Here is a 23,048-nt window from a genome sequence, read left to right as displayed (position 1 = left end):
CACCCTTTCCACCTATTGGAGTGACATGCATTACAGAGACCGAAATCTCTGGTATTTAGGAAGAATGAGGGAAGTATCAGCAGCTCCATTTTGAAGTTTGAGCTTTTATCTTTAAACATGTATCATTTGGTTAGGAGTGAAATTTTAATTCATTAAAGTTTAATTCTGCAAAAATGTATGGGTCATCTATTATGTATCCAGCTCCATGCTAGATTTCAAGACAGAAGCTGAAACCTGAGAAGGAATGGGCAAAACCATCACAGCATGGTCTAGTGAGAAAAATGCAGAGGTAAAGAGGAGTCACAATCTCAGTTTCCTCACATCACAGTGGAAAACTAACCCCTGGCAAATATAGAGGGTGGCAGTGAGGGTATGACTTAAAAATAGAAGCAAAAATATTTTATAAACTTTCTAGGATAGGCTAGGGATGGCAAATACTACCTCCTGGAGGCAGTGATCATGATATCCCATCTCATCAAACCTAGATATGACCCCAGAACATTTAACACAGTCCTCAAAGAGCCACTTTCAATCGCCTTGGCACATAAGTACATAAGTAGATAGTATAAATGAAAGGGATTATCACCGAAAACTAAAATTAGAATGAAAACAGCAATTAGACTTCCAAACTCTCTTCAGTATCATTATGGCCTTTGACATCAAGGAAAAGCTAGGAAGCCCTGCTTTTCAGATCCTGACTCGGCAGCTTCTGTCCTTCTGTGAGACAGTTTCCTTTAATTGCTTCTTCAAATCCAAGACTTCTGCTAGAAATTAAGTAATAATTAATAAAATCTATTCAGTGTGATCATATGGCAGGCACCATGCTAAACATTTGACACACCTGTATCATTAAATAAAATGTAGTGAAAAATAGAGGAACACACTGCAGAATGTGATCTTCTACAAGGAGGCATTCCTGAAATGCTTTTCTAAAAGAAAAGATGCCTGATTACAGCAATAACTAACAGTAATGAGGACTTTATAGCTTGCAACAGGATTTGATAACCATGATAATTCATTTGCTCTCTCCAACAACCTAGCAAGGCTGTCAGGGCAACTGTTAATATCCTCAGGAGAGATGAAGTGACTCACTCAAGTTCTTTTTACAAACAGCAGTGTGGGTCAGACATCTCCCACATTCCAAACCCACTGGACTCAACTTCCAGATGCAAAGAAAGTTGAACAATGAACCTGAAATGTATCAATTTGCTGCCTACCTTCCCTTTCTGAGACATTTCTTGCCTTTAAAAAAAAAATTACTTGTTTTTTAAATAAAAATTGTATATATTTATCAAGTACAACATTATTCTTTAAAATATGTATACATTGTGGAATGGCTAAATTGAGCTAATCAACACATGTATTACCTCACACGCTGATTGTGGGTAGAATAATTAAAATCTATTCTCCTAGCCATTTTCAAGTATACGATAGATTTTTATTTAGCTATAGTCACCACACAGTACAATAGATCTCTTGAACTTATTCCTCATGCCTAACTGAAATTTTGTACCCCTTGAACCAACTTAGCCCCCAGCCCCACCCCCCACCACCCTGTGCCCAGCAAGCCACCGGTAACCACAATTCTACTTTCTGCCTTTATGAATTCAACTTTTTAAGATTTCACATACAAGTAAGATCATGTGGTCTTTGTCTTTTTGTGTCTGGCTTGTTTCATTTAAGATAATGTTCTCCACGTTAATCCATACTGTTGCAAATGACAGTATGTTCATTTTTTTTTCAAAGCTGAATAGTATTCTATTGTGTCTATATTCCACATTTTCTTTACCCTTTTTTTTTTCTTTTTTTTTTTTTTTTTTTTTTTGAGACAGGGTCTCACTCTGTCACCCAGGCTGGAGTGCAGTGGTGCAATCTCAGTTCACTGCAGCGTCAACCCCCCAGGCTCAAGTGATCCTCCCACCTCAGCACCCTGAGTAACTGAGACTATAGGTGTGTGCCACCATGTCAGGCTAATGTTTGTAGAGATGGGTTTTATCATGTTGCCCAGGCTGGTCTCAAACTCCTGAACTCAAGCAATCCTGCCCCTTAACCTCCCAAAGTATTGGGATTACAGATGTAAGCCACCATGCCCAGCCTTTGTTATCCATTTATCCATTGATGAATACTTAGGTTGATTCCATATCTTGGCTATTATGAACAATGACTATGGGAGTGCACATATCTCTTTGACATACTGATTTCATTTCCTTTGGATATATACCTAGTATTGGGATTGATGGATCATATGGTAGTTCTATTTTTAATATTTGAGGAATCTCCATACTGTTTTCCATAATGGCTGTACTAATATGCATTCCCACCAAAAATGTGCATGAGTTCTCTTTGCTCCACAACCTCATCAACAATTGTTATCTTTTGTCTTTTTGGTAATAACCACCCTTAATTTTTGCATGTGAACTCTGAAAAAAAATCCCCTACAGATAATTATTCATGATCTCTCAATCTAGGTGTTTTTTGTTTGTTTGTTTGTTTGTTTTTGAGACAGAGTCTTGCTCTGTCGCCCAGGCTGTATTGCAGTGGTGTGATCTTGGCTCACTGCAATCTCTACCTCTTGGGTTCAAGAGATCCTCCCACCTCAACCTGCCAAGTAGCTGGGACTACAGGCATGCACCACTATGCCTGGCTAACTTTTTAAATTTTTTTGTAGAGATGAGGTCCCATTATGTTGCCCAAGCTGGTCTTGAACTCCTGGGTTCAAGCGATCCTCCCCCCTCAGCTTCTTGAAGTGCTGAGATTACATGCATGAGCCACCATGCCTGGCCTCACTGCAATTTTTTCAAAAACTTATCTGTGAAGCAATAAAGCACAATAGGTAAAAAGAGGTCAGCCAGGGTTTGAAACCTGAGTGCAACTCTATGTGACCTTGGGCAAGTTTCTTAACCACTTTGTTCTGTAAAAGCAGGACAATGGTGGCCAAGCGCAGTGGCTCACGCCTGTAATCCCAGCACTTTGGGAGGTCGAGGCGGGTGGATCACGAGGTCAAGAGATCGAGACCATCCTGGCCAACATGGTGAAACACTGTCTCTACCAAAAATACAAAAAACTAGCCAGGCGTGGTGGTGGGCACCTGTAGTCCCAGCTACTAGGGAGGCTGAGGCAGGAGAATCACTTGAACCAGGGAGGCAGAGGTTGCCGTGAGCCGAGATTGTGCCACTGCACTCCAGCCTGGTGACAGAGTGAGACTCCGTCTCAAAAAATAAAAATAAAAAATAAAAAAGCAGGACAATGGTACTAACTACCTCCTAGGGGTGTTAAGAGAATTTCATGAGTTAATATAAGTGTTTAGGATAGAAACTGGAAATATATATGTGTTCAATGAATAAAAATTATATTGAGCCCCAAAACTACCATTTTATAAGCTGTCCCCAAGAATAAGTTAATCTACTTGAGAAGTTGCATTGACTCTTTTGGGTCACCACAGTGACATTCAATCCACTATTTACTCCTGCATACTTTATCCTATATATATGTAACAACAGTTGCCACTTAGAATTAAACTAAATTGTTATAAAGTACTATTCCTTTTTGAAACTGACCCTTGACTTCCATATTTCATTCTCTTTTTGCCTCAAACCTTAAATGGTCTTTGCTTTTAAAAATGAACAATTTTCCCATTTGATGGGAAGAAAGAGAAGAAATAAATTACAGCTGCAAAGACAAGTTGAATGTTTCAATGGACCAGGCCTTGGCATCTTTCAGAATAAGACATGTTTAATTCAAAGAGATGACTGTCTGTGAGATCAGTGGCAGCTCCAAAATTTTTTGGGGAGGAGGGGCAAAACAGCCTCCTTGGCCATTTCTTGAAATCTTGAGAGCACTGCCTTATTTGCAAGTTTATTTGCATGAATTGTATCAATATCAAATATAGTCAAAAATTTATTGTGTGCCTGTCCTTCTTGACAGATGAATAGAAATTGCTCTCTGTTCAAGTTCACTAGCAGTAAAAGCCAGCAGCTGCTCATCAGTTGTTTGCAACCCAGAGTTCTAAGGAGAGGGCAGTGGGAATCACACTTCATAGTTTTATAGGCTGTATTTGGTGTCTAAGGTTTGCCCTGAGGAACCACTACATTTAACATAGAAATATTTGTGAGTAGAATCTTTTTTTCTTTCTTTTCTTTCATTCTAGAGGTCAGTGCTACTAGAAATATGACCAAACCAAGAAAGAAGGAGTGTAATAGATTTTTAAAATTCTACATGGAAATCTTACATTCATAGATTGTAGAATATCTAGATACATTGCAAAAAAAGTTGATCTTTTCATTTAAAACTTTTCATTATAGTAATAAGCTTTCAACATTGAAAAATACAGAAAATATTCAAAATAAATGAACAGTCACTCATAATCTGCATTTAGTAAAAAGACCTAAGATGGTTCTAATACACAGAATTGAGATTGCTGCTGTTAGTGGATAAGAAAGCCAAGCATATTATGTTATCTAAAAGGTCAGTAGACTGCTATGGCCAGCTGTATTTCTCAAACATGGCTGAAACAATATTTTCCACCACTCATACTCTTCTTACAATGTGCTCAACACTCCTCACATAGACAGGGGAGTGTCTATGTTCCTGCCTCTTTAATCTGGATGGATTCATGACTATGATGGAAGTAGTACTCCATGAAGTAGTAGGATAAAGAAGTCACTACTGAGGACAGGTTATAAAAATGTGATGCACTTCTGCCTGTTTTGTTCAAGATGCTCACTTTCCAAATCCAGACATGCTGCCATAGGGAAGCCTGGACAGTCCATGAAGAAGCCCACTTGGAGAAAACAGAGACCCCCATCACACAGCTCTGGCTGAGCTCCTAGCAGAAGCCAGTGCCAATTTGTCAGCCGTGTGTGAGGTCTCTTGAAAGTAGATCCTCCAGGCCAGGCACGGTGGCTCACGCCTGTAATCCCAGCACTTTGGGAGGCCAAGGTGGGCAGATCACCTGAAGTCAGGAGTTCAAGACCAGCCTGTCCAACATGGTGAAACCTCATCTCTACTAAAAATATATAAACTAGCCAGGCATGGTGGCTCATGCTTGTAATCCCAGCTACTTGGGAGGCTGAGGCAGGAGAATTGCTTGAACCCAGGAGGCGGAGGTTGCAGTGAGCCGAAATTGTACCACTACACTCCAACCTGGGTGACAGAGCAAGACTCCATCTCAAAAAAAAAGAAAAAGAAAGTAGATCCTCCAGCCCCCAGGTGAGCCATCTCAGTTGATGCCCTGTGGAACAGAGATGAGCTATAACTATTGAGATTTATGGACTAAATAAGTTATTTCATGTTATTTTAGGGCACCAATTTTGGGGAGGTTTGTTATGAGGTAATAGATAGCTGATTAAACCACTAATAGTAAGACCTATTAAAACTTACTAAAAAAATAGTAAGAGGTTATTATGTGGGAACACTCTGCTGACAATTTTAAACACAATAATTCAGTTTATTCTCATAATAACCCCATGGCACAGAGAGTGTTATTATTCCCAATTCATATATGGAAACACTGAAACACATACACAGAGATTAAGTAATTTACCCAAAACTTAATTCAGCTCACAAGTGGCAGAACTAGGCTATAAACTAGAAACTCTGGCTACAAAACTAGCGCCCTTAACCATGACACTAAGCAGTCTGGAGTGCATTCCACTAAATCAGGATCCAATGGTTGTTCTTGAAATCCAGCTGAGTTAGTATCTGCTGCCCCAGGCCCTGCTGGGTCACATTCCTCTCTTTCTATCGGGAAAGACACACTACCAAATGTTCTACTCCCTCCCCAAAGAAATAAGAGACTTCATTTCATAAAAGGGCCCTCTCCACTCCCAATAATCTCAAGGCTGAAATGAAAAATAGCCAATCTTTACCAGACCTTTTTAATAACACTTCTATTAGTGAAAACAATATATATTTATCATAAAAAATTAGAAAGCTAATTTTTAAAATATGCATAACAATACTCAGAGATAACCACTGTAAACATTTTGATAGTTTCTTTCCTTTTTTCCATTTCTAATTTGCTCTTAATATCATTAAAATCATAAGACATGTAGAGTTTTATACGCTGATTTTCTCACAATTACATAGTATATTTCCATGTCATCACAAAAAAACCTCTGAACACATAAATGGTTACAAAATAATTCTCTCCATAGATAAAACTTGATTCTGTATTTTATTGATGGATATCTGGTTGCTTCCACTTTTTTTATCTTTTATATAATTCTACACTGAACAATTTCCTCACAGTTTCTTACAATTTCCTCAGGCTAGCTTCTAGAACAGAAATTACTGAGTTAAAAATACATGGATTAGTGGGGTCTTTGCAACATATTTCCAGAAAGTTACCACTTTACACTCCTGGTCAGAGTCACAACTCACTCTGTCCTATATTAGTTATCATTTAAAACATTATTTTATAATTTGATAGGTTACAAGTGGTATCTTTTATGTTAATTTTGTTAATGACCTGTATATGCACTGTTGGGAATGTAAATTAGTTCAGCCACTGTGGAAAGCAGTTTGGAGGTTTCTCAAAGAACTTAGAACTACCCTGCAATCCCATTGCTGCGTATATATCTATAAGAAAACAAATCATTCTACCAGTTTCTATTCTGCAACACTGTTCACAATAGAAAGACATGGAATCAGCCTAGGTGCCTGTCACTAGTGGATTGGATAAAGAGAATGTGGTACATATACACCATGGAATACTACACAGCCATAAGAACGAACGAAATCATATCTTTGCAGCAACACAGATGCAGCCAGAGGTCATTATCCTAAGTGAATTAATGCAGGAACAGAAAACCAAATACTGCATGTTCTCACCTAGAAGTGGGAGCTAAACACTGGATACTCATAGGCATAAAGTCAATAGCCATGAACAAAATAAAATACCTAGGAATACACAGAAACTGGGAACTACTAGAGAAGGAAGGGAAAAAGGGGAACAAGGGTTGAAAAACTAACTGTTGGGTACTGTGCTCAGTACCTATGTGATAAGATCATTTGTACCCCGAACCTCAGCATCATTCAATATATCTGTGTAACAAACCTGCACATGTACCCGTGAATCTAAAATAAAAGTTGAAAAAGACCCAATTCTACATATATGGGGGAAAGGGCAAATGACATCTTAATATCATTATAAAAATAATTTTAGTCTTGCAGACACTTTGAAAGAGTCCATCCATCACTTTAAAAACTGCTAGGATATAGCAAGCAAAGGCTGATATCCACCTAAAATTCAATAAGAAATAGAATACTTTAAAAAAAAAAACCTGTAAGACTTTGGTATAAAAAATGGTTCTGAGAATAAGACACAAGAAACAAATATTTAAGTTATAAAAACATTTTTAATGCAAACAAATGTAAAAACACAAGCCATTCACTGATGGAAGAAACTTCCAACACAAGTATACATACAAATAATTATTATCCAGAATATGTAAAGAACTGCTACAAATCAATAAGAAAAATACAAATAACTTAGGAGAATATCAGGCAAAGAACATAGCTAAGGTAATTCAAAGAAAAGAAAATCCTAAGGGTCTATAAATATCTAAAAAGGTGTACAACCCAATAGAAACAGAAAAATTCTAAGGAATACAACAACAAAGTGTTGATCATTAGATTGGTAAAACAAACAAAAATCCTGACAATTAATAACTCAAATACTAATGATGGGAATGCAGTAACCACTTTAGAGACAGAGCAGACACTGCAGATTGCCGACTTGACACCCACTTTCCCCTTCTTCCTTCCTAAAGGTATATTTTGTTCAGGTATCTCCTTCCTCCTGATGATATTTTTTAAGCAAAACTAGTCTTGCCCCCCAGCCAGTCATCATGGTCTTGTAGACCCTTATAAGTAATCAATTTAGGCATTGGCATGTGATTTAATTTTAGCCAATGAAACATGAAAGAATGTAGCTAACACAAATTTCTAAAGAAAGTTTCTTTGCCCTTCAAAAGAGACATAGAGGAATAAACGCCTCTGGCCGTTGTTTTGTCTGCACCTGATTCCTCATGACCGGAGGAAAGCTATTGAGTCAATGAATTACGCAAATCTAGAGCAGTTCTACCTCTGGACTTCTTATTATATGAGGTGATAGGTTTCTTTATTTAAGCCACTTTAAATTCCATTGTCTGTTACCTGCAGTTAAAAATACTCTAACAGAGAAAGCTTAAAATTTTTGCAATATCTAGTATAGATAAAAAATAGTCATCCCTTAAAACCCTGAAATTCCACTTCTAGGTATATTCATCAAGAGAAACTCACACATGTGGAGTAGGAGATATGGAAAAGAATGTTCCTTGCAGTCTTATTTGTACAGGAGACAAATAAATACAGTTTTGCAGTTAATGAATAAATTATCATTAAAATAAGTAATTATTGCTATTAATTATAACAGATGAGTAATTATTAATTCTAGTATATTTATAATCCCTTTTCTGTTCTTCCTGGAATAAGGCTGCTACTATTATGAGACCAAGGCAACTCACTATAAAGCAACAAGTTGGAAGAAACATGGGTCGCTGACTATGTGGAGGACCATATACACCCTAGGCCCCCGATTTGGACTTTTACACAAGTGACAAATCAACATCCATATTGTTTAAGCCACTTGTAACTTGAATTTTTGAAGAGTCACAGCTAACGCTAATTTTAATTAAACAAATATGAAAACATAAACTGGAAAATACCATCAAATTGATGATAGTAGATGCCTATGGATAAGGAAAGAGGTAAGTGGATGAGAGTGGAAACTAATAATATTTCAACTTTATTATCATATTATATCCCATTTTTAATGAAGAAGCTAAAGCAAAAATATTCAAATGTTAACCTTTGTTAATTCTGGGTGATGCATTGTTGTATTAGTCTCTGTACTTCCACGTTTATCTTCTAAAAAAAAAAAATGGATCACATAGAAAAAGTTTAGCCAAAAAGGGGAAATTAAGGAACGAGAAAAAGAAGAAAAAGAAAATGCTCTTTCCCAAAACAACAAAATGTGCTCCTTCTATAAATACAAATTAAATCAATATTAACATACCATGTATCTCCTATTAAGTTAAAGATGAACACTACTCAATGTTACTGAAGGGGCAGAGGTTAGAAGGGTGCATGTACCCTTTCTGGAGGGCAATCTTGTAATTACAGCAAATTCATTACAAGAGTGTCATCCCTAGAAACCATAAGTTTTATCTCAAAGAAGTTATCCTAATAAATATACATAATAAGCATAAAGATTTAGTTAGGAGTATTTTTTTCTTTTTTAAATATGGAACGCTTCACAAATTTGCATGTCATCCTTGTGCAGGGGCCATGCTAATCTTCTCTATATTGTTCCAATTTTAGTCTATGTGCTGCCGAAGCGAGACGAGTATTTTTATCATAATTAGCTCACGATCTTGAAAAACTGGAAAGCACACAAACGCCCAGCTAGAGAGGCTAGTTATGTAGGTCACTGTGCAAAGTCATAAAACAAATAAGTTAGACACACCAAAAACAAAACAAAAACTACAGGCCAATATCTCTGAAGAATATTGATGCAAAACCTCACCAAAATACTAGCAAATTGCATTAAACAACATATTGAAAAGATCATTCATTATGACAAAGTGGAGTTTATCCCTGGGATGTAAGGATGGTCCAACATATGCAAATCAATTAGTGTGATATATCATATCTACAGAACAAAAGACAAAAACTATCTGATCATTTCAATTGCTGCTGAAAAAGCATTCGATAAAGTTATACATCCTTTCATGATAAAAACCCTCAAATAACTGGATATAGAACAAATGAACCTCAACATAACAGCCATATATGACAGACCCACAGCTAGCATCATCCTGAATGGGGAAAGCCTTTCCTTTTAGATCTGTAACATGACAAGGATGCCCACTCTCACCACTGTTATTCAACATAGAACTGAAAGTCCTAGCTAGAGCAATAAGACAAGAGAAAGAAATAAAGGGCATCCAAATCAGAAAGGAAAAAGACAAAGTTTCCTTATTTGCAGATGATATGATCTTATGTTTGGAAAAACATAAACACTCCACCAAAAACTATTAGAACTGATAAATTCAGTAAAGTTGCAGGACACAAAATCAACATGCAAAAATCAGTAGCATTTCTATATGCCAACAGTGAACAACCTGAAAAGAAAATTAAAAAAGAAATCCCATTTACAATAGCCACAAGTAAAATTAAATACCTAGGAATTAACCAAATAAGTGAAAGATCTGTACAATTAAAAATATAAAACACTGATGCAAGAAATTGAAGACAACACACAAAAATGGAAAGATATTCCATGTTTATGCAGTGAAATAATCAATATTATTAACATATCCATACCACCCAGAGTAATCTATAGATTCAATGCAATCTCTATCAAAACACCAATGACAATCTTCACAGAAATTTAAAAAAAAATGTGGAACCAAAAAAAAAACAACCAGAATAGCCAAAGCCACCCACCCTGAGCAAAAAGAAAAGTAGTTGAAGGAACCACATTACCTGATGTCAGATTATACTACAGAGCTATAACAACCAAAACAGCATGGTACTACTGGCATAAAAACAGACACATAGCTCAATGGAACAGAATAGAGAACCCAGAAACAAATCCACACACCTACAGTGAACTCATTTTTGACAAAGGTGCCAAGAACACACCTTGGGGAAAAGACGGTCTCTTCAATAATTTGTCCTGGGAAAACTGAATATCCATATGCAAAAGAATTAAACTTGATCCCTATCTCTCACCTCACACAAAAATCAAATCGAAATGGATTGAAGATTGAAATCTAAGACCTCAAGCTATGAGGAAATTCATAAGGGAAACTCTTTAAGACATAGGTCTAGGCAAAGATTTCTTGAGTAATACCCCACAAGCACAGGCAACCAAAGCAAAAATGGGCAAATGGGATCACATGAAGTTAAAAAGTTTCTGCACAGCAAAGGAAACAGCCAACAAAGTGAAGAGACAACCCACAGAAAAGGAGAAAATATCTGTAAACTACCCATCTGACAAGGGATTAATAACCAGAATATACAAGGAGCTCAAGAACTCTATAGGAAAAAAATGTTAATCCAATCAAAAAATGGGCAAAATAGTTGAATAGACATTTCTCAAAAGAAGACATACAAATAGCAAACAGGCATAGGAAAAAGTGATCGACACTACTAATCATCAGGGAAATGCAAAGCAAAACTACAAAGAGATATCATTTCACCCCAGTTAAAATATCAACTCACCCCATTTGTTATTGCCTGTCTTTTATCCAAAAGATAAAAAGATAAAAAAAGATATTACCTATCTTTTATCCAAAAGACAGGTAATAACAAATGCTGGCGAGGGTGTGGAGAAAAAGGGAACCATCGTACACTGTTGGTGGGAACATAAATTGGTACAACCACTACAGAGAGCAGTTTTGAGGTTCCTCAAAAAACTAAAAATAGAGCTCTCATATGACCCAGCAATCCCACTGCTGGGTATATACCCAAAAGAAAGGAAATGAGTGTATTGAGGAAATATTTGCACTCTCATGTTTGTTCCAGAACTGCTCACAACAACTAAGATTTGGAAGCAACCTAAGAGTTCATCAGAAGATAAATGGATAAAGAAAATATGGCACTTATACACAATGGAGTACTATTCAGCCAAACAAAATAAAAAAGAATAAGGTGGCCAGGTACAGTGGCTCACGCCTGTAATCCCAGCACTTTGGGAGGCTGAGGTGGGTGGATCACCTGAGATCAGGAGTTTGAGACCATCCTGACCAACATGGTGAAACCCCGTCTCTACTAAAATACAAAAAATTAGCCAGGCGTGGTGGTGCATGCCTGTAGTTCCAGCTACTTGGGAGGCTGAGGCAGGAGAATTGCACTGCACTCCAGCCTGGGCAACAACAAAAAAAAAGAATAAGATTCTGTCATTTGCAATAACATGGATGGAACTGGAGGTCATTATATTACATGAAATAAGGCAGGCACAGAAAGACGAACATCACATGTTCTCACTTATTTGTGGGATTTCAAAATCAAAACGATGGAATTCATGTAGACAGAGAATAAAAGGGTGGTTACCAGGGTCTGGGAAAAGTACTCAGGAGGCAGTGGGGAGGTGGGTGGGGATGGTTAATAGGTACTATATATATATATAAAATGTTAATATATAATATATAATTAATTAACCATATATATACAATATATATGGGTAATAGGTACTCTATATATATAAAAGAAGAATGAATAATACCTCATATTTGATAGCATAACAGGGTGACTATAGTCATTTTAAAATAACTAAAAGAGTATTAACTGAAGTATAACACAAAGGACAAATGCTTGAAGGGATGGGTACCCCATTTTCCATGATGCGATTATTACACATTGCATTCTTGTATTAAAGTATCTCATGTACCTCATAAATATATATACCTAGTATGTACCCACAAAAATTAAAAATTAAAAACAAATAAGTTATAAAACAAGTACACTATTTTCCTAATTTGTAAAAAAAATAAAGTTTGTATATAGTAGGTACAAGTTGTAAACGTTTGAAAGGCTTTAAACCACCCAATGTTAATACTGGATAGTGGGAATTCAGATTATTTTTATTTTCCATTTATTTATTTGTTTGTTTATTTATTTAGAGACAGGGCCTCATTCTGTCGCCCAGGCTGGAATACAGTGGGGTGATCATGGCCCACTGTAACCTCCACCTCCTAGGCTCAAGCAATCCTCCCACCTCAGCCTCCCAAGTAGCTGAGACCATAGGCATATACCACCACGCCCAGCTAATTCTTGTATTTTTTGTAGAGATGGGACTTCATCATGTTGCCCAAGCTAGTCTTGAACTCCTAGGCTCAAGTGATCTGCCTGCCTCAGTTTCCCAAAGTGCTGTTAATTGAAACAAGTCTGATGGAAATAGACAGTAGTGGTCAGTTCATTTCTTATAGTTAAAAAATGCATATATGGTTCCTGGTAGCATAATATTCCAAGTCATAAATATTCATTTATTTTTTAATGAATCTGTAAGCATCACATATTAAAGATACTGAGGAGAAAAAATAGAATTAGGGTACATTCCACCAAAAATCATTCCTTAAGATAACAGGACAATTGGTGGTTTTCCTAAACTGATAAGAAATTCTTTTTTTTTTTTTGTCTACTAATAAAAGATGTTGTTCATAAAGGACAAGTTGAAGGAACTAATAAGGTTCAGAAGAGCCAAATGTAAATAGAAATGTCTATTAGGATTCTGGCACATTATTTAGTAGATAACACATCCTGAACTGGTATACCTTCCTTCTTAATATTTTCTTTCATGTACATTCTGATACAAATTACCATGAACCCTTAATGTCACAGGATTTTTATTGCATGTTCTAATACCGATATATTTTTTCTTCTCTTTTCTTTTCTTTCTTTCTTTTTTTATTTTTATTTTATTTTATTTTTTTTTTGAGATGGAGTCTTGCTCTGACGCCTAGGCTGGAGTGCAATGGCACAATCTCAGCTCACTGCAACCTCCACCTCCTGGGCTCAAGCAATTCTCCTGCTTCAGCCTCCCAAGTAGCTGGGACTACAGGTGCGTACCACCACACCAGCTAATTTTTTTGTATTTTTAGTAGAGACAGGGACAGGGTTTCAACATGCTGGCCAGGCTGGTCTCAAACTCCTGACCTCAGATGATCCACCTGCCTCAGCCTCCCAAAGTGCTGGGATTACAGGTGTGAGCCACCGTGCCTGGCTTATACCTATACATTTGTTCTGATTTCATATCTTGGATGACTCTATTGCCTCCACTGACATAGCAATGTTAGGCTAGATGTTAACCTGGACACACACCAGAAACCCCTGAAAGCTGCCCCATATTCCTAATGGATGTGTGGGTGATCTGGCTGAGATATGTTGGCCCCATGTCCCATATCCTTGTTTTAATAGCCAAGTCTTAGTTCTGGCTCTCTTGGCAAGGGTCAGTTTTCATTCTCCTAAAGCAAATGGTAGAGGAGACCCTTTCTTAGCCAAAGAATTGCATTTCTGAATGCAGAACAGATAATAACTTGGGAATCCCATGGATTCTCCTGTAAACTTAAAACTGGCAGCTTTTGGAAAGCTTCATCTCTCTTCCCTGGAAGAGCATAAGATGGAAATCAGCAGGATTAGGTCACATTCCAGAGTAGTAACACATCTCCATGTTTGTGTACCCTTACCATCCTGTACAATCAGATTTTACTATATTTTAGTCTATATTTAGCTGTTCACTACTCTTTTCATGCTATTATCATTATTAGAATACTGGTCTCATTACATTGATATTATTATTTAGCCCAAATCTATGTACTTTCTTTTTCATAATTGGCCTCTATAATTCAGCAATTTCCTCTATCCATCCCCAAAACTCACTACAAGGATGAGTGACCTCTCACATGTGCATTACGAATGTTCCTAGAGAATTTCCTCTGTCTTCCCTGCTTGCACTTACCACCACAGTAACTGATAAAGAGTCCAAAATCTACCTACTAATTAGGACTCTTTTCACCTCAAATTAACATGCTGTTGCTATCTTAGCACCTCTGATTCTCTCCTTATTATCTCTTCAAAAACTTTTCCTCTAGCTGCTTTCAGTCTCATTTCAAATACGTTTTGTGATCTAGAGCACATTGGTTAAATTGTTGCTGACCTTCTCACCCATAGACCATGAAAAAGTTTCTTTGTCATTTCTTTGAGATTGCTCAAGAACCTATATATCTATGTCATGAGATGGTTTTGTCCAACCTATAATCTATGTATAAGTGGACAGACCAACTTGGGAAAGTTAGTTATAAAGTCTTTGAAAAACAGAGAATATAGTAAAAGAGATCAGACTTACGAGGCACACCTTGCTATTCAATAAGCATTTGTTGAAAAACTCACCAAGGGAAGACACGTGGCAAACAAGGCATTAAACTAGGGGTCCTCTTAGAGTACCTGTTCTACCTTCTCCTTCTTACTCCTTTTGTTCCATCTGAGTTTCTACTAAACACTCTCAAAGCAACAGATTACTTAGACATCACCACCCATTCCTCCTAATTAGCGAATTCTGAGACTTAGATGATAGTAAAATCAATCTAAACAAAACAAAGAGAATGCTAGTAAGTTGGATAAAGTGCTTTAAAAAATTGTAACCTGTCTGAGCCTGAATACCATGTTTTTGTTAGAATACACATAAATAGGTGCTTGAACGAGCATCTGCTATACAATTACTAGAAATCAGCTATATTAGAATGGAGATGGTAATATCTGTTCTTTGTTCAGGGGCTCTTCCTTAAGCAGAATCAGATAATGTAGGAGCAAAGAAGCCAAGGGAAAAGAAAGTTTCAAAAAACGATTGATAGAATGTGAGCCACACAGGAAGTCTACAGAACATAAGGCAAACAAAACAAAAACACTACATTCATACATCTTGTAGTGTTTATGTTTTTGCTATTCATATGGATTAAAAATTTATCTTTTTTCCCAAATATATTTGGGATCATTATTGTTTTTGTGATAAAGTTAGATTACTTTAAACTTCAAACTTCAAGAAAATGCAAGCCTGATTTTCACAAGGGAATTGCTCTCTTACTTTTATTTTTTATTTTTTATTTTTTGAGACAGATTCTCACTCTGTCACCCAGGCTGGAGTGCAGTGGTGCAATCTCGGCTCACTGCAAGCTCTGCCTCCCAGGTTCACGCCATTCTCCTGCCTCAGCCTCCCAAGTAGCTGGGACTACAGGCGCTCACCACCACGCCCAGCTAATTTTTTTGTATTTTTAGTAGTATTTTTTATATTTTTATGTTCACCATATTAGCCAGGATGGTCTTGATCTCTTGACCTCGTGATCAAAGTGCTGGGATAACAGGTGTGAGCCACCGTGCCCAGGCTGCTCTCTTCCTTTCTAAAGTTATTTCCTTCCTACTATCACAACTCTAAATAATGAACATCTTGTTGTCCTTATAGAAAAATCATCTTCAGGCCAGGTGTGGTGGCTCTCACCTGTAATCCCAGCACTTTGGGAGGCCAACGCAGGCAGATCACCTGACATCAGGAGTTCGAGACCGGCCTGGACAATATGGCAAAACCCATCTCTACTAAAAATACAAAAATTAGCCGGGCATGGTGGTGTGTGCCTGTAGTCCCAGCTACTCCAGCCTGGGCAATAGAGCAAGACTCCATCTAAAAAAAAAAAACCTTCAAATAAAAATAACCAAGAAAATAAGACATAAATATGATTTAAAAGTTCCTTATAATTACCTAAATAACGTATTGTACTTTCTATCAGAAAAACGCTTCTCCCTTTATTAGAAGGCTATTTATACTTTCTGTTAAAACACTTTATACTGAAAACACATAGGATATAATATAATTGTCTCTAACCTATCTCAGATATAAGATAGGAATATTTGCTTGTAAGGAACAAATAATAACAACAATGACAATAATAATAATAGTGATAATTGTACTTAATTCATATATAAAATATAGGTAAAGCCATTAACTAATGCACTTAAAATCCTAGACAAAGTATAATTCAGGCAAATGTTTTAAAAATATGTAAATCCTACTTTCAAAAAAGTTTAGTTACTTAAAACCACTGTCAAACTAGGATTTTTGGCAGCAAACCTTTGACATTTATATTTTGCTAGTCCTTTCCTACTGTTTGGTCAGTCAAAATCCTTTCTTCTTTGTTAATAAGATATGATCTGATAAGCTTATTTCTGACTTGCCTTGGGGAAGAAAGGGAGGACAGGATTACACGTGAGCACTTCAGAGTGACAAGTCTGTTCCCTGGGCCACTGAAGAAAACAAAGAGGAGTTACATCCAAAGCTGCTCAAACAGTTGTGTGTTGCTTCTATGTAAACATGAGAATTAAACAACCAAAAAGCTCCTCGAATTTCTCCAAACAAAAATAATAACTTTAAAAAGTGACACTTTTTTTTACTCTTTTTCAAGTCTACCTTCAATTTTTAAAACAACTTTGAATATAAGAATGAAAGCTCATTAAACTATAAATACATTTTGGCAATATTTATGTACTTTAAATAAACTTGTTAAGTCTAGATCTTAATTTTTAAACCCACATTTTTAAACCTAGCAAAGTATTTGTGAATTTCCAGCATGAATACACTTCAAATGTCAAACAAAACAAAAAACAAACAAAACTTAACTAGTGAAAAAATTATAAAATGTTTTTAAATTCCTCAAATTTGAGGTTAATCATTTACAGAATGAACTAAGTGAGTCTAGTTAATATATAACATATTTATCATAAATCATGCTTAGAAAATTTAACTACCTTTATATTTTACAGAAAATTTCCCAATGGTAAAGGTGACTTAATTTTTAACTTATTTTATTTGGAATAGATTGTAAAACATTTATATAATCCGAATCTAATCAACTGATACTTGATCCCCGAAAATCTTGCAAATAATCAGTTCATACCAGTTCCCAAGGGGCAATAAATGCTAATTGTAGTAAATCTGCTTCCTGCAGACAGTGCCAATGAAGGGCAATTTCCATAGTCATTAATAAACTGATAAAATAGAAAACAGTCTTTGACTCTACTTTAAACATGTTTCTTTCAACATTAAGCATGTTAATGTACCCAAGTAGTCTAGACTGCAGAGAAATAGCAAAGAGATAATCTCCAATACAAGGAGAACTACAGAGCCAGTTTCCAGAAAAAAAAAAATGACAATTTCAGAAAGTCTATTTGTGTATCTAAAATTAGCACCAATACTCCAGAAATAGTGAAACAATAAGATGGTTTCAAAATGATGACCACTTTGGTCCAAACTGACAGCAGTAGCTGGCTACGCAGAGAAAATCACGTGCTTCAGGGCAATCCACTTGTATAATATCTTGTTGATCCACATCTCAATAATCAGACACATATTGATCTGCTCCTATTAACTGTTAGTCATTCCTCCAAAGCTGTATTTTATACTAATCATTGCCAAAGATAAGGAATTTGTCCTTTGATTTGTAATTAAGTCTCAGAACCAGCGTTAGATACTGTTATCTCAAAGTCTAGCATCCAGGAGAGAAGGCGAAAGCATTTCTCAAATTGTTTCATTCCCAAAGATAAGTTGTTAAAGCACACAGTTCAATTTAACATCAGTGAATTGTTTCTTTTGAACTGATCCTGGCCCCACTCATCACTATGAAGATTAAAAGCAACTATCCCCAGGTTTCAACTCAGTCTTGGTATGTGCTTTCTCGGATTTAGTAGTGAACTATTACATCCACCATTTTATTTGAAGTCCATAATAGGAAATTAGGTGGGTTCCACAAACCTGTCTTCATAAATAAAGGAACTAAGGCTCAAAGAGCTCCAGTTATTTTCTCAGGGCCACATAGAAAGTATCATATAGAAACGATTGACTCAATCTGCTTCCTCCAAGTCTCTGATTTTTTCAAGGATCATTTTAAGTCTTTTTTTTTTTTTTTAACGTTTTAAAACAAGCGAAGGGGACAGGGCACTGGGTAGTGGCAAGGGGTCAAGGACACAGCTTTGACCTATATCAGCTGGAGTTGTATATGCTCTATCTGCATGGCCATATATGGAGGTGCTGAAGAGGAAAGAAAGTAGGGATCAGCAGGCTTCTAGTTTCGCACCAGCTACTGCCACACCCTGCGACTTTTACTAGCTTATTCTGAACCACAATTCCTCCTTTCTTTCCTGGGAGGCCGAGGAGGTGCTTTTTCTCAGTTGTGATTTTTAATTGCATTTCTCCCAGTCCCCAAAGTGTAACAGTCCAACTTGAGTGTTGGGAAAAAGAAGGGTGTACCAGAGGGTGGGCAAGCAGGCAGGCAGGCAGGGAAATAACCACTCTGATTTTGCTTTGATATCTGTTTCAAGTCCTGTAATGACAGATCTCATTCCAGTGCAGAATGTTTTGGAAATATAGTTAAAAGGGTTATGTGATTGTTTTTAGGTACATTTTAAGTGTTGACTAATAAAAGGCAAATATCAGAACAAAAGAACAGTTTAATATAGCATTTTAAGACCTTTTAAAACCTTTCGGTATTCTAAGGCATCCGTGACCTGCTAAAATCTAATTATTTCTCCAATACCCTTTGGAATTGTTCAGAAAGATGTGGTATAGTTTCTAACTAGTGCATTAAGCATCTGGCCTGACTTCACAGAATTACAGATAGTTGAATGTGCACTCTCTATATATTTTATTAACATCCTACAGGCTTATGCTAAGATGTAATACTGATGTGCCCTGACATGCATCACTACCTGTTGACAGAAAAATCTGGGCTAGATTTGAGAGGGTCTACAAATAGAGTATCTTTTAAAGATGTTTTGGCAATTTTAACAGAAACTCTGGCTTACGAAAAAAAAGACAAAGAGAAAAAGAGCAGTTTCAAGTTTATAAATGTATGAAATATGCCCAAGTTTCAGCATGCTAAAACCTCTGAAAATGAGCTGATCCTCAGCATCCACTCCTTCCTTCTCAACCTAAGAGTACCCCATTTTCCTTTGGATCATGCCCTGTCCTCCATTCTCAGTTGTGTGTCTGAGTAGGGCTGGGCTTATCTGCAGCTCCTGCAGTGGGCTCAAGCTCACCAGCATATCTCCCTGCCCATGTAATAGGTTCAGGAATGAACCTGTGATCAAGTTTAAGCAAATGAGAAACAGTGACCCCCAGGGCTCTGTGCAGGGACTTTTGGAGGACGCTTCTCTCCCTTGAACATTGTGTTATGGGAATGTGATATGTGGAACTGTTATTGCCTAAGAGGAAATCCCAGAGCTGCCAAAGGTCCACTGCACACAGCCTGAGGAGGCTGCCAACAATGAGAAAGGCAGGACAGAGAGCCAGAGAGAAACTGTATTCTTACTGACATATTTTAAGCCACTGTATCAAGCTTTACCTGAAGTTGTACTATACATTTTAACTTCTCAGTTACATGAACCAATGGATTCCAATTGTTGATTTTGCAGGTAAGGCTTAGATCTTCAATGACTTGCAACCAAAAGTATCTTAACTGATAACAGTCCAAGACATTTAATATATCAGAAGTATGAACTATTTTTTCTTTTCTTTTCTTTTTGAGATGGAGTTTCGCTCATATTGCCCAAGCTGGAGTGCAATGGTATAATCTCAGCTCACTGCAACCTCCACCTCCTGGGTTCAAGTGGTTCTCTTGCCTCAGCCTCCCAAGTAGCTGGGATTACAGATACGTGCCACCACACCCAGCTAACTTCTTGTATTTTTACTAGAAACGGGGTTTCACCACGTTAACCAGGCTGGCCTCAAACTCCTGACCTCAGGTGATCCTCCCACCTCGGCCTCCCAAAGTGCTGGGATTACAGGCATGAGCCACTGCGCCCATCCAAACTGTGTTTTCTTTACACAATTTTGAAGATTTTATTCTCATGAAGAATGCTGAGGGAAAGGAAAATCATGAAGAATGTTTCTTAGACTTAAAATAACCTTAATATCTTCTAAGATTAAATCTCAGAACTTCATAGTTGGAGGTAGTTTGGGGATCAGCTAGTCCTACTAGTTTCTTTTACAGAGGGAGTCAATAAATATGTATATGATGAATGAATGAATGTGAAGACTGAATGAATGAATGTGTGAATGAGGTAGCTTAACTCTAGACAGACCTGAATTGTATTGTTCCATGAAATGACTGTGTGTTTTAGTCAGTTTCAGCTGGTAGTTGGTAACTAAAAGACAGATTTGAGGCTTCTGTGTGTATGTTGTTTTTCATTTTTTTGTCTGGATATACAAGTCAATGGCAGAACCTGGGAAACCCAATTCCAAATCCAATCTCCTTTCATGTCCACTAGGGAACATCTCACATCTTCTCATAAAAACAAACAAAGAACACCACAAAGTCCTTTGTGATGACAAGTTTAGATAGTCCTAGAGTTTTAAAACTGGGATATGTTATTGAAGTTCATTTCCAAACCAGTTGCTTTCAACCTGAAATGCATTTTCTCATGTACAATGTTAGATTCACAGGCTAGCCAACAAAACAGAACAAAATGCAAAACAGCAAACATCTTTTCAACCCAAAATATCTACTAGAACCCAACTAAGTGTTAAGTTCTGGGAACATGAGGTCATGAGATGTGTAAGTACAAGAGAAAAAAAAATCAGTGAAATGCTCTTCTATTCCTCTCTTTTTCACTTCCATTTACTGACTATAAAATTACTGCAAAGGGAAATTTGAAAAATTTCAAAAATCTGTTATTGGCCCTGTACTACCTCCCTTTGTGCATTCTTCTCCCATTCTTAGTGTCCTTTTTGTTCCAGGTGCTTGGATGCCCCCCATCTTAAATAATGACAGCTATCGTTTTATTGAGCACTTACTATGAGTCAGGCACTGAGCTAACAAACTCAAAGAGATTAAGTAATTTGTCTACACTCATGTGGCAAAGCCAACATGGAGCCCAGCTGCGCTAGTCTCTGAAGCCCATGTTCTTAAACTACCCAGGTCTACTACACTGGTTGTCCTCTACCCTGAGCCGAGTCCTTCCTGATGTGAGAATCCACCTCCTCCCTTCCTATTACAGCCAAAAGGGCTTCATGCTAAAGATTGCTAGCATTCCGTCCCCTTCAATCAAAACATTCATCCCCTTATTGTAGCCAATGTGCCTTAGAAAACAAAAGAGGAGAGCAATCTGAAGTAACTCATGATAACCTCATGTTTCCAGAGATTGTACATACTATTTCAAAGGGGGCACACATTATTATAAGTTCACCTTCAACTAGGAGCATTTCATATAGCTGGTAAGAGCGGGAAGTGAAAAAATATGTATGCAGCAAAAGAGTACATATTTTTGGACGGAATAGGAGGCCAGAGATTCTACTAAGAGTTTGCCTCCAAAGTCAGTACCCCAGTATAGAATATATTTTCACAATTTCTTTTCTTTTCCTATATTTTAATCCATAGCTTAAAAGGGGAAAAAAAGCAACAATAAATAATTGGCATTTAATAAATCCTTGCTGCCTTTATTTGTCATGTGATGAAACCAAAGCCTAGGGCAACAAATATGAAGTCATATAACAAATGGCAGCCCAGGTAAGGGAAACTTCCGAACTGCTAACTCCCAGGCCAGTACAATTTACTTTTGATACCTATAACCCAATTCACCAATTGATTTTTCTTTTCTGTTTAAGGCCTGCCTGAATGAAGACAAAACTGATTAAATATGGATATAAACCCACAGGAATTTGACCAGGCAAAAATTTCCTTTTTTAAATAGAACCAACTCCTATCTGAAAATGGCTTCTAGAAATAATTATTTAATAAAATAATTTAATCCATGTGTTTGTTTCATAGTAACAGAAAAATATCCACCTCCCTTTCCTCCCAAAATTCAGCTGCTGCATATCAGTTTAATTGTACTACCTAGCAGTTCAAAGAAATTGGCTTTTCAATGGACATTAGAATCTAAAACTCCTAGATTTACTGGGTCTGTCCTCTGAGGCCCACAAAAGTGCAATCATAGAACAATAGGGTCAATACATTTCTTATCAAGGGTTCAACTACTTTGATATCACCCATTCTTGGAAGGGAACTCAGGTCAAACTGTTATCAAACAAACATATAAATAGATAAACTAAATGAAGCTAATGAAGAGACCACAATCAAATAGTCCTGGGGAAGACTATTAGCTGGCCTTCTTCAGAAATAAACGTGCAGGGAAAAATTGAGAAAGGACAAAGGAGAAAGTCATGCACCTCTAAGAACAGAGCAAATAAAGATATTAGTTTAAGGCAATGGTCCTCCAGGTAAATATAAAAGCTAAGTTCTTACCACCGACATGAACAAGTGAAATACACTTATTTGATGGAAAACTTATGGGCACAAAGCAATTGTTGACCAAATAGCAGAAATCAGTCTACAAAAATCATAACTAAAAATAAAAGTATAATTCTGTTAATTAGGCATAGAAATTTATAATCTCCACGTCTTACAATTGTCCAGTGTTTATTCATGTACCTAAATTAAAATAATTTCAATCTAGGCAAA

The 23,048-nt window shown here is 36.9% G+C and overlaps 1 protein-coding gene and 1 non-coding gene across 5 annotated transcripts in view; both read right to left on the bottom strand.

Moving 5' to 3' along the window:
- The window catches only part of MACROD2 (mono-ADP ribosylhydrolase 2), a 2,112,402-nt gene that overhangs the window by 1,709,181 nt on the left and 380,173 nt on the right, over positions 1–23,048 (bottom strand). The gene's annotated exons all lie outside the window — the stretch shown is intronic.
- LOC129022218 (U6 spliceosomal RNA) lies at positions 9,281–9,386 on the bottom strand. The gene has a single exon (XR_008496302.1). It is a non-coding gene; the product is annotated as a U6 spliceosomal RNA (small nuclear RNA).

This window comes from Pongo pygmaeus, chromosome 21 (assembly GCF_028885625.2).
Source record: "Pongo pygmaeus isolate AG05252 chromosome 21, NHGRI_mPonPyg2-v2.0_pri, whole genome shotgun sequence".
NCBI classification, from domain to species: Eukaryota; Metazoa; Chordata; class Mammalia; order Primates; family Hominidae; genus Pongo; species Pongo pygmaeus.
The sequence above is the reverse complement of the archived record's forward strand: the minus strand, read 5'-3'. Positions and strand labels throughout refer to the sequence as shown.